Here is an 8,430-nt window from a genome sequence, read left to right on the forward strand (position 1 = left end):
GACCCTAAAATAAAAAACCAAGTGGGGGGGCTTTAAACTGTCATTTTAAACTCCTCTAACTCTACACCCATCAATGAATATATGATAATTAGTTACTTTAGTTTAAAAAGATAACTAAAGTTATTGTAGAAGAAAAGTACTTAATATGAAAATATCTTTCTTCTTATCATGAATTAGTAATAAGTATAGGAATTTCTGTTGTGGAAGTATGTAAATTGTGTTGTGCCAAATAAGAGCAATAATATCCTTTACCCTTACGAGAGATGCTATAAGGAACATTGGCTAATTTAAAGTTTGACTAGTTCTGAAGACCGGCTAAGTAGGGAAGATACTAGCTCTCACTCTAGAGTTCCCTCGATTCCCTCCAGTTGGGGGCTAAAATTCTCGTATCAGAACCTCAAACAATAAACCAAGTTGGGGGCTTTAAACTGTCATTTTAAACTCCTCTAACTCTACACCCATCAATGAATATTTCCCTATTTATTTGCACTCAATCATGTGATTCTTTCCAATTGTTGACTGAGACAATACCAGCCCGGTTCTTACATGTTCTCACAAAAAATTTTAACATTTGAATTGGCCAAATTAAGAAGTAAATGAGGTGCATGGATTTAAATCATCACAACTTCTTCCAACATTAAAGATCAATGCTCTCCACAACTTCCATCCAAAACTTAATTACTTATCATTTTAAGAAGAAAGATAAAGAAAACTACTCAGAATCCATGGAGAAAACAAAACCACGCTTTAGTTTAAAAGAAAAAATCATTGTCAAAGTCTCGATTAAAATCAAAATTAGTCCAAAATAAAAAGATAAAAACTTATCTGAAGTCCTCCACCAATTTCTTGAAGTTGCTTTGAATCTCTTCTCTTTTACAATCACTCAAAATAAAATAACAAAAAGGATAAAGTAAATAAAAAGTGGTTCCTTAACATCTCTCTGAACTAACTCCCCAGAGAAGAACTTTCAAAATTTATATTCAGTCCTTTCTTCTTTATTTTATAGTTTTCCAAGAGTTGCCTTAGGATTTCTTCAAAATGTGTCTTGATTCGATGTATTTGCCCAAGAGATGCATCCTTTCATGATATTTTTTGTCCATGGTGGTTACAACCACTAATTAAGCCTATGGGTGCCTCAAAAATCTCTTCGAAATTTGTGAAAACCGATTTTACTCGTCTAGTAACTGCTACTGGTGCTTGAACACGGGGTCTCAGTGCTTAGACGTGGCCTTCTCTGTTTAACTTGTACTTAAGCGCCGGATCTGGCGCTTAGGCGCCAAAACTCTTTTGCACAATTTTTCACCTTTTTGCTATAAATTTGATCCTTTTTCACTCCTTTAAGAATTTTTTTTATTTTTACTTGTATCTGCAAGAAAAATACAAAATTACATTCCATTAAAGTGCAATATTTCAATAATAGGTATAAAAATGTGTCTAAAAACACTATATATTTTAGGTGTATCACTATCCTAACAGTTTTGGTTTTCATGCAGGGTGGTCTCGTTGTTTAGCGTGTAAGTTTTGTAAGCATAAAAAAAAATAGTATGAAAGTATAAGAAAGATGGCACTATAAACTATGAAAAGCGTACCTGCAAGTCTTCTCGTTCCACCACTTGAAACTCAAAAATGCATGTGAGAACATTTTATATAAAGCAAAAAAATAAGGTTTTAATGATCTAACCAACCCTAGGTCATATCTTGGTGGGTCCCTATTTGATTAATTAAGGATGATTTTATTAAGCAAAATATATTAAGTTTAGTAGACCTCCGAGGTATCCAACTGATCTGGAGAAAGAAGCAGGTCCATGCTTCCCTCTCACTGCCTGGTGAAAAGTTTCAAGCTCTTTTTAAACTTATTATGTTGCTTAATAACCCATCCTGTAAATACCTTTAATGCACAATGAACATTGATGTTTCAATTATCCCTAAGAGTAGGGTAATTATCACTTATAATTTAATTTGAGAATTAGGCAGGTGAAGACCTTTAAAGGGGCAAGTTAATGTAATCAAGACACTTAGCCAACTATTTAACTTGGGCTTGTAGTGTTTTTAAAGATGTTCAATTTTTAATTATGTTTACTTTTCTAATCCTCATTTAACCAAATTTGATTTAGCCAAGGTCACTACTATGCCCTTAAAATTTCGGTAAATGTCTTAGTTATTTTTAGAAAGGCTGAATTTCAAGTGATGATGATGATTCATTCTCTTTTTTTTTATTTGGAAGTCATTTGAACATCAAATAGGGGTGTTAAATTAGTGAGTTATCAACACCCAAAATGATACCCCTAAGTCTAAGATCATTTAATTGACTAGCCTTCAGAATTTTAATAATTTAAGGAAATTACAAATTTATCCTTTAATTGAAAGAAGTAAGATTGGTTTCTACCAATTAATCCCTTATGTTTCAATCATCCAAATATGTTAATTCAGATCAAAGGTTACCCTTTTCCCTTTATCGAATTAAGCCTAAATGTTAATTAAGGCTAAATTTCAAAAATGACACTTTTGTCCCTAAGGCTCTAACACTTCATAATTCATCAAATTTAATTCAAATGACTTTCAAATTTCCATCCCACCTCACTCATGGGTCAATTAAGACATTAGAGAAGAAAATGTGATTTTTCAAATTTTAATTTAATTTATATATTTATTTATATGCAAGAAATAGGATTTTTAAAGAAAATTCCTAACTTTACCAAGGTAAAATCTAATCCCTTAAAATTTTTGCTAGAGGTAGACTTAGAGTAGAGAATCATTGGGACCAAATTTCATGATTTTTTGAGTTTTATTTTAATTATTAGAATTATCTCAAGTTCTGGAGTATTTATTAATTATAAAATATTTTAAATATGGAAAATTAAGTTTCACATTTCATTAAATCTCTCTGAGGTCAAGGAACCTATAGAAACAAATTTCACATTTTTTTTTAAATTATTAGAATTATTTTAGTGAAAATCCATTTTTAACCTTTAAAAATTATTTTAAACTTCAAAATTCAATATCTTCACTTACTTCAAAATTCAATAATTATTTTAAACTTCAAAATTCAATATCTTCACTTAGAAAATTAGGAAAAATATTCCAATTATTCCTAAGTGCTTAGAAAAAAATCTAGAACATTTCCAAGAATTTTACTATTTCTGTGATTTTTATCATTTTTTAATTATTTAATATTAAGGAAAAGCTTAAAAATGAAATTTTGATTTTAACTACAAATTTATTCTTAGAAAATTTCTTTGATCACAGGTAACTTCTAAAACTAATTTTTATAATTTTTTTAGTTATATTTTAATTGTTAAAAATCATTTTAGTGTTAAAAATGACATTTAACTTAGAAAATCATTTTGAGTTATCAAATGAGCTCCAAATATTTTGAAAATTTTATGGGGAGTTCTTTGAACTTCAAGTTACAGTGGAGATTAAAAACCAAGTATTTAGATGTTTGTGTTTCCCAAAATTAGTTTTCTTTTCATTTTAGGGTTTGTAAAAATTAGGTGCATTCTTAGTGATTTAGATCTTGAAATATTTTCCAAAGATTTCTCTGGTCAACATAAACCTTCTAAAATTATCTTGGAATTTTCTAAGAAATATGCTAATTATTATGATTAATTTATGAAAATAATAGACATAAACTTGAAAAATATGGATCTCTGTCTAGAGATCTCCTCTGACTTTGGAAAAATCAGAGAATGTTCCCCAAGACAGAGGTAACAGCATGCCAAAATTTCAAGCCATGGTAAAATGTCTACATGCATGGAGAATCAAAAGACTCAAAATAGTGTTTAATTAATTAAAAATAAAATATGTATCACATAAACCTAAAATTATTTTCACATTGTTCTCCTCTGTTCACTGAGGAAGAGGGTATTTTTATTTTATTTTTGTAATTTTTCTACGCTAAGATATAAATTTTTAAAGTTAGGGATCTTTTTCTGATTTATTTAATTCCCTATTTATCTATTTAAACTGCGCGGCCCCCTCTAGATCATAGGCATCTCCGAACTCCATACGGCGTGCTCCGCGGCGCACTCCCATTAGTTGCACTTTGCACCTTGGCATGTCACGCAGCTCGCGATTCATGCACCGAGAGTTCATCTGGCTAGATCTCGTTCGTTGATGAGATAAACACGCAATCGGACGGCTCCCCGTCATCGTCCCCAAATAGGCTAACCTGTGATCGTTAACATTAAAACCATATGATCTCACTCATTTCTCAACAAAATGACCTCGAGCTTGATCCTATGGACGCGTCTAAGTGTGAAGAACACATATATTCGATAAACATGCCATTAAACTAACCCTAATTAAATGGAGAATCAAAATAGGCTCGAGAAGATGGGAAGTTCAATACCTTTGCTCTGAGAAGGGAAGCTTCAATCAGAGGTTCTAGACACGTTTGTGGAGGTCCAAGGAGGCTAAGGATTGAGCCTTTGGTCGTGGTGAAAGTTCTAGACCCGAATTCGATCAAGGCCGGATTTGGGTGTTGGTCTTAAGCTATTCTAGAGGCTCTGTATGAGGGGGATTTGATAGGGCTTTATCTCAGTTCAATGTGGTGATGGTGTGGGTAAGTTTAATTTGGATTTGGTGCACTCTGGAGATATGGTGGAGAATGTTCTGTCTCCAGCAAGGATTTGAGCTCCAAAATTGAACTCCGACAAGGGGAATTAAGGCAGTAGAGTGGTTGGATTGCACTGTGGAGGCCTCAAGGAAGCTCAAAAAGTAATTTAAAAGGCTATCCTTAAGAAAATTTTTAGCACACTTTCATGGCCATGGAGGTGGAACTTTTATAAAAATGGCTTAGGGTGACTCTATGGGTCAATGTATGGGTGCAAAGTGTTGCCTATGTGGAGGGCAAAGAGGCTCTAAACTTCAAATGAGATGAGGTGGCCTCTAAGTTTGAATTGGGTTTGGATTTCTTGAGGGTGGATCACAGTTTTGGCTCCTTTGGTGACTAGGCTGGCCGACAAGGCTAGGGGAGGTGGCCAGGAGGTCAGGTGAGCCAAGGGAATCTGTCACAACAATTTATTTAATTCGGTGTTTAGTTTTGGCAAAAATCCCTTAAACTTAAGGAATTTTGGAAATAAATCCCTTGATTTGGGGACCCTTTGGTCCACGGCTCATTTGGCTGCTTCCATGGGGTTTAGCCTAGTCAATAAGGTCCAAAATTTGGCTGTAGAGGCTTTGCCTTGACCAATTTGGCTAACATGTAGGTCAACTTGGCTTAAAGCGGGTTTGGGTTAGGCTAGCCATGACTTTGACCCCAATTTATTGATTAAAATTGTGTATATGATTAAAATTGTGTATATGATTGTAATTGTGTATATGATTGTAATGAACATTTTTTGTGAAGGATTGAAGCAATTTTGAGTCCAATTAGAAGTTCAATTGGAAGGATTTTTAGATTTTGGTCAATTTGGGCATGTTGGACTAGAATTGTTCTTAGGTTAAGCTAAACTTAGAATTTAGCTCAATTGAATGTTCCAACTGATCAAGGGAGATGTTATGAAGATTTTTCATGAAGGAATGGAGTGAAAATTTTGGGGCTAAGGCAATCAATTTGGTGGAATTTTGAGAAATGGCCAATTTAGGGCAAAATTAGGGATTTTTGGATTTGGATTGAAATTAAATGTAATTGAAGCTTCACCAAGGCCAATTGAAGGTCAATTTGATTTTTAAGAGTGTTATGAAGAGTTTAGAATTCAAATTGAGACCAATGGAGTAGGCCATGGGGTTTGGGGTTCAATTTGGTGGAACCAAGTCTTAGGGCCAAAATTGGGGGTTTAACTTAGATCAAATTTGGGCTCAAAGCATGGGCCAATTGAGCTTGGATTTAGTTTATATTGGTCATATGGAAGGTTAATTTGAGTTTATAATTGAAATTGGGGGAAATTGGGACCAAAGTGATGGACATTTGAAGTAAATTTAGGGAAATTGGGCCTTTAAGGCAATTTGTGGGTTTTGGTCAAAATGGTCAAATTAGTCAAATTAGGTCATGTGGTAGTTGAGAAAATTAAATTGGGAATATTTGGAAGGTTTTTTTGGGATTTTTGGAATTTTGGGCTAAGGAGCCTAAAGGAGGGGCATTCTGGTAATTTGGCAATTTTTTGATGATTTTGGGTAATTTGGATGTTTTCAAAAGGATTGAAATGATTATTTAACCAATTTGGGTATTTTGGGTAAATTTATAAATTTTGGTCAAATTTAGGGTTTCAAGGGTACTTAGGTAATTTGGGGGAGTTTAGTGGAAAAAGACCAAGTTGAGTATTTTTGGTAGAATTGGGGAGCTAACCATCATAAATGAGTTATGAACCAATAGAAACCCCATTTGGGTCCTCGATGTGGGACCATCTACATGAGTCTCCAAAAGGATTAAGGGATCAAAGTCAAGAAATTTTGGGTTTGTATTTGTGAGTGATTGTGAGTGAGGTGAGTACCATAACTCCAAAACAACACCTAGGGTTAATCCTAAGGTCAAGCAATTCTATGGGAACTCTCTTTGGGCTCCCCCATAATGACCCCACCTACTAAGTGCTAGAGGTTAGGATCACTATGTGGAAATTCAAGTTGAGTAAAGAGGAGTAAAGAGGAGTTTGTAAAGAGGAGTTTGGACTTCTTAATGGTGAGGGTCCTTTTTCTAGTTTTCTAGGAATAGTCAATAGGAAAGTCCTATGGCTAGACCTTAGGCTACTAAAGAGAAAAAACTAAACCTCAACCAAAAGTGAGGTCAACAAGGAACTAAAAGAACCCCCACCAACTCGTTGCAGAAGAGTGGTAGAATATTGCTAAAGCAGGGCTGAATGGCTTTGCCCTCATGATCATTCTAAATCTTCATTTTTATTTGTCTCAGCTTCACGAATGAAGACAATTTTCTTTGGAGGCATGTAGTAGGCAGCATCTTCATGAATTCCAACTTCATGCACTAAAAATGGTTGTAAATCTCCCTTGATGTATTATTCTTGTCCTTCGTTGTAATACGTAATGCATTGACATAGGGAAGATGGAACCATAGTATGCTCGTGAATCCATGGTCGACCAAGTAAAGCATTGAAAGAGGTATCGGCATCGATGATATGAAATTTGATGATATGAAATTTAGCAGTCGTTATTAGTTCTCCAACCTTCATTCGTTGTGTAATTGATCTAAAGGCTCTTTCTCCCTTCTGATTAAATCCTCTTAACAAAATTTTATCGGTTGTAAGCTTCTGAGCCTCAATATCCAAGTGTGCCAACATCCTTAGACTCATTAAGTTGAGCGATGCTCCGGGATTTACCAAAACTCTGGACAATACAAATCTGTCGATGTTAAAAGAGATGTAGAGTGGTTGGTTGTGGTCAGTAGTACCGAGCAACAAGTCTTCATCTGTGAAGGTTATCCCAGGTTGTTCTTTTAACGAGCAAACTTTATCAGAGGATGTGCTGGCCAAATGAGCTAAGAAAATCTATGGGTTAAGCAAGGTTGTAACCAGAGAATCTCTCATTTTCTTTGACAGAATCAGAGCATTGTAGATGCTTAGTTTTTCTGGCAACCTCCTAAGATGGCTAGCACATTATAATCCACTTTATATAATCCTTCGATCTTTACTTGACTATATGGTTCATCCACTGGAGGGGGTGGAGGTAGTTTTTCCTAAGTTATTATCTATTTTCCTTTATCCACTACAGCTGACCTCGGGGGTAACACTTTTCCGCTCCTTAGATTTATTTCTATAACTTTTTTTCCTTCTTGCAATATTGTAGGCAAAATTTCTCGTGTCTCTTCTTCTTCATCAAAGAGATCCAAGTTGATAGCAAGTGGTGCATCGTGGCACTCGAGGACAAGCTGCTCACTCTCGGTGCAATCGTAACTGGTATTGTCAATGTATTCATCATTCTTGTTAAGGGGTTTATCGGACTTAAGTACAATTTGAGGATTGATTTAGAAATCAAGATCAAAGTTACATTGAGCAAAGTTAGTTATGTTATCATTGGAAACACTTAAAAGGTAGCCGAAATCATAATCATTATATTCATAATACCCCGATGGGGCAAAAAGATAATCATACATGGTCAGGAATTTGAGGACTTTCTTTCCCGAATCCGAGATAACCAACCTAATAGTGGCAGCCCCTATCCTACCCCTCGTGCTATCAATCTTTACGATGGTGTTCTTCTCTTTTTCTTCTGGTTGCAACGATTTCTCTAGCGAAATATGCATCTTGGGCTGAGTAGGCTTGTTGACCTCATTTTTTGGTTAAGGTTTAGTTTGTCCCATTTAGTAGCCTAGGGTCTAGCCATAGGACTTTTCCTGTTGACTATTCCTAGAAGACTAGACTTGAAACCCTCACCATTAGAAATTCTACCCTTCTCTTCTCAACTTGAAGTTCCACATATTGGTCTCAACCTCTAAGTACTTAGTAGGTGGGGTCACTGTGGGGGAAACTTAGGATGAGT

Source organism: Phalaenopsis equestris, unplaced genomic scaffold, assembly GCF_001263595.1.
Source record: "Phalaenopsis equestris unplaced genomic scaffold, ASM126359v1 Scaffold202921, whole genome shotgun sequence".
Classification (NCBI taxonomy): domain Eukaryota; kingdom Viridiplantae; phylum Streptophyta; class Magnoliopsida; order Asparagales; family Orchidaceae; genus Phalaenopsis; species Phalaenopsis equestris.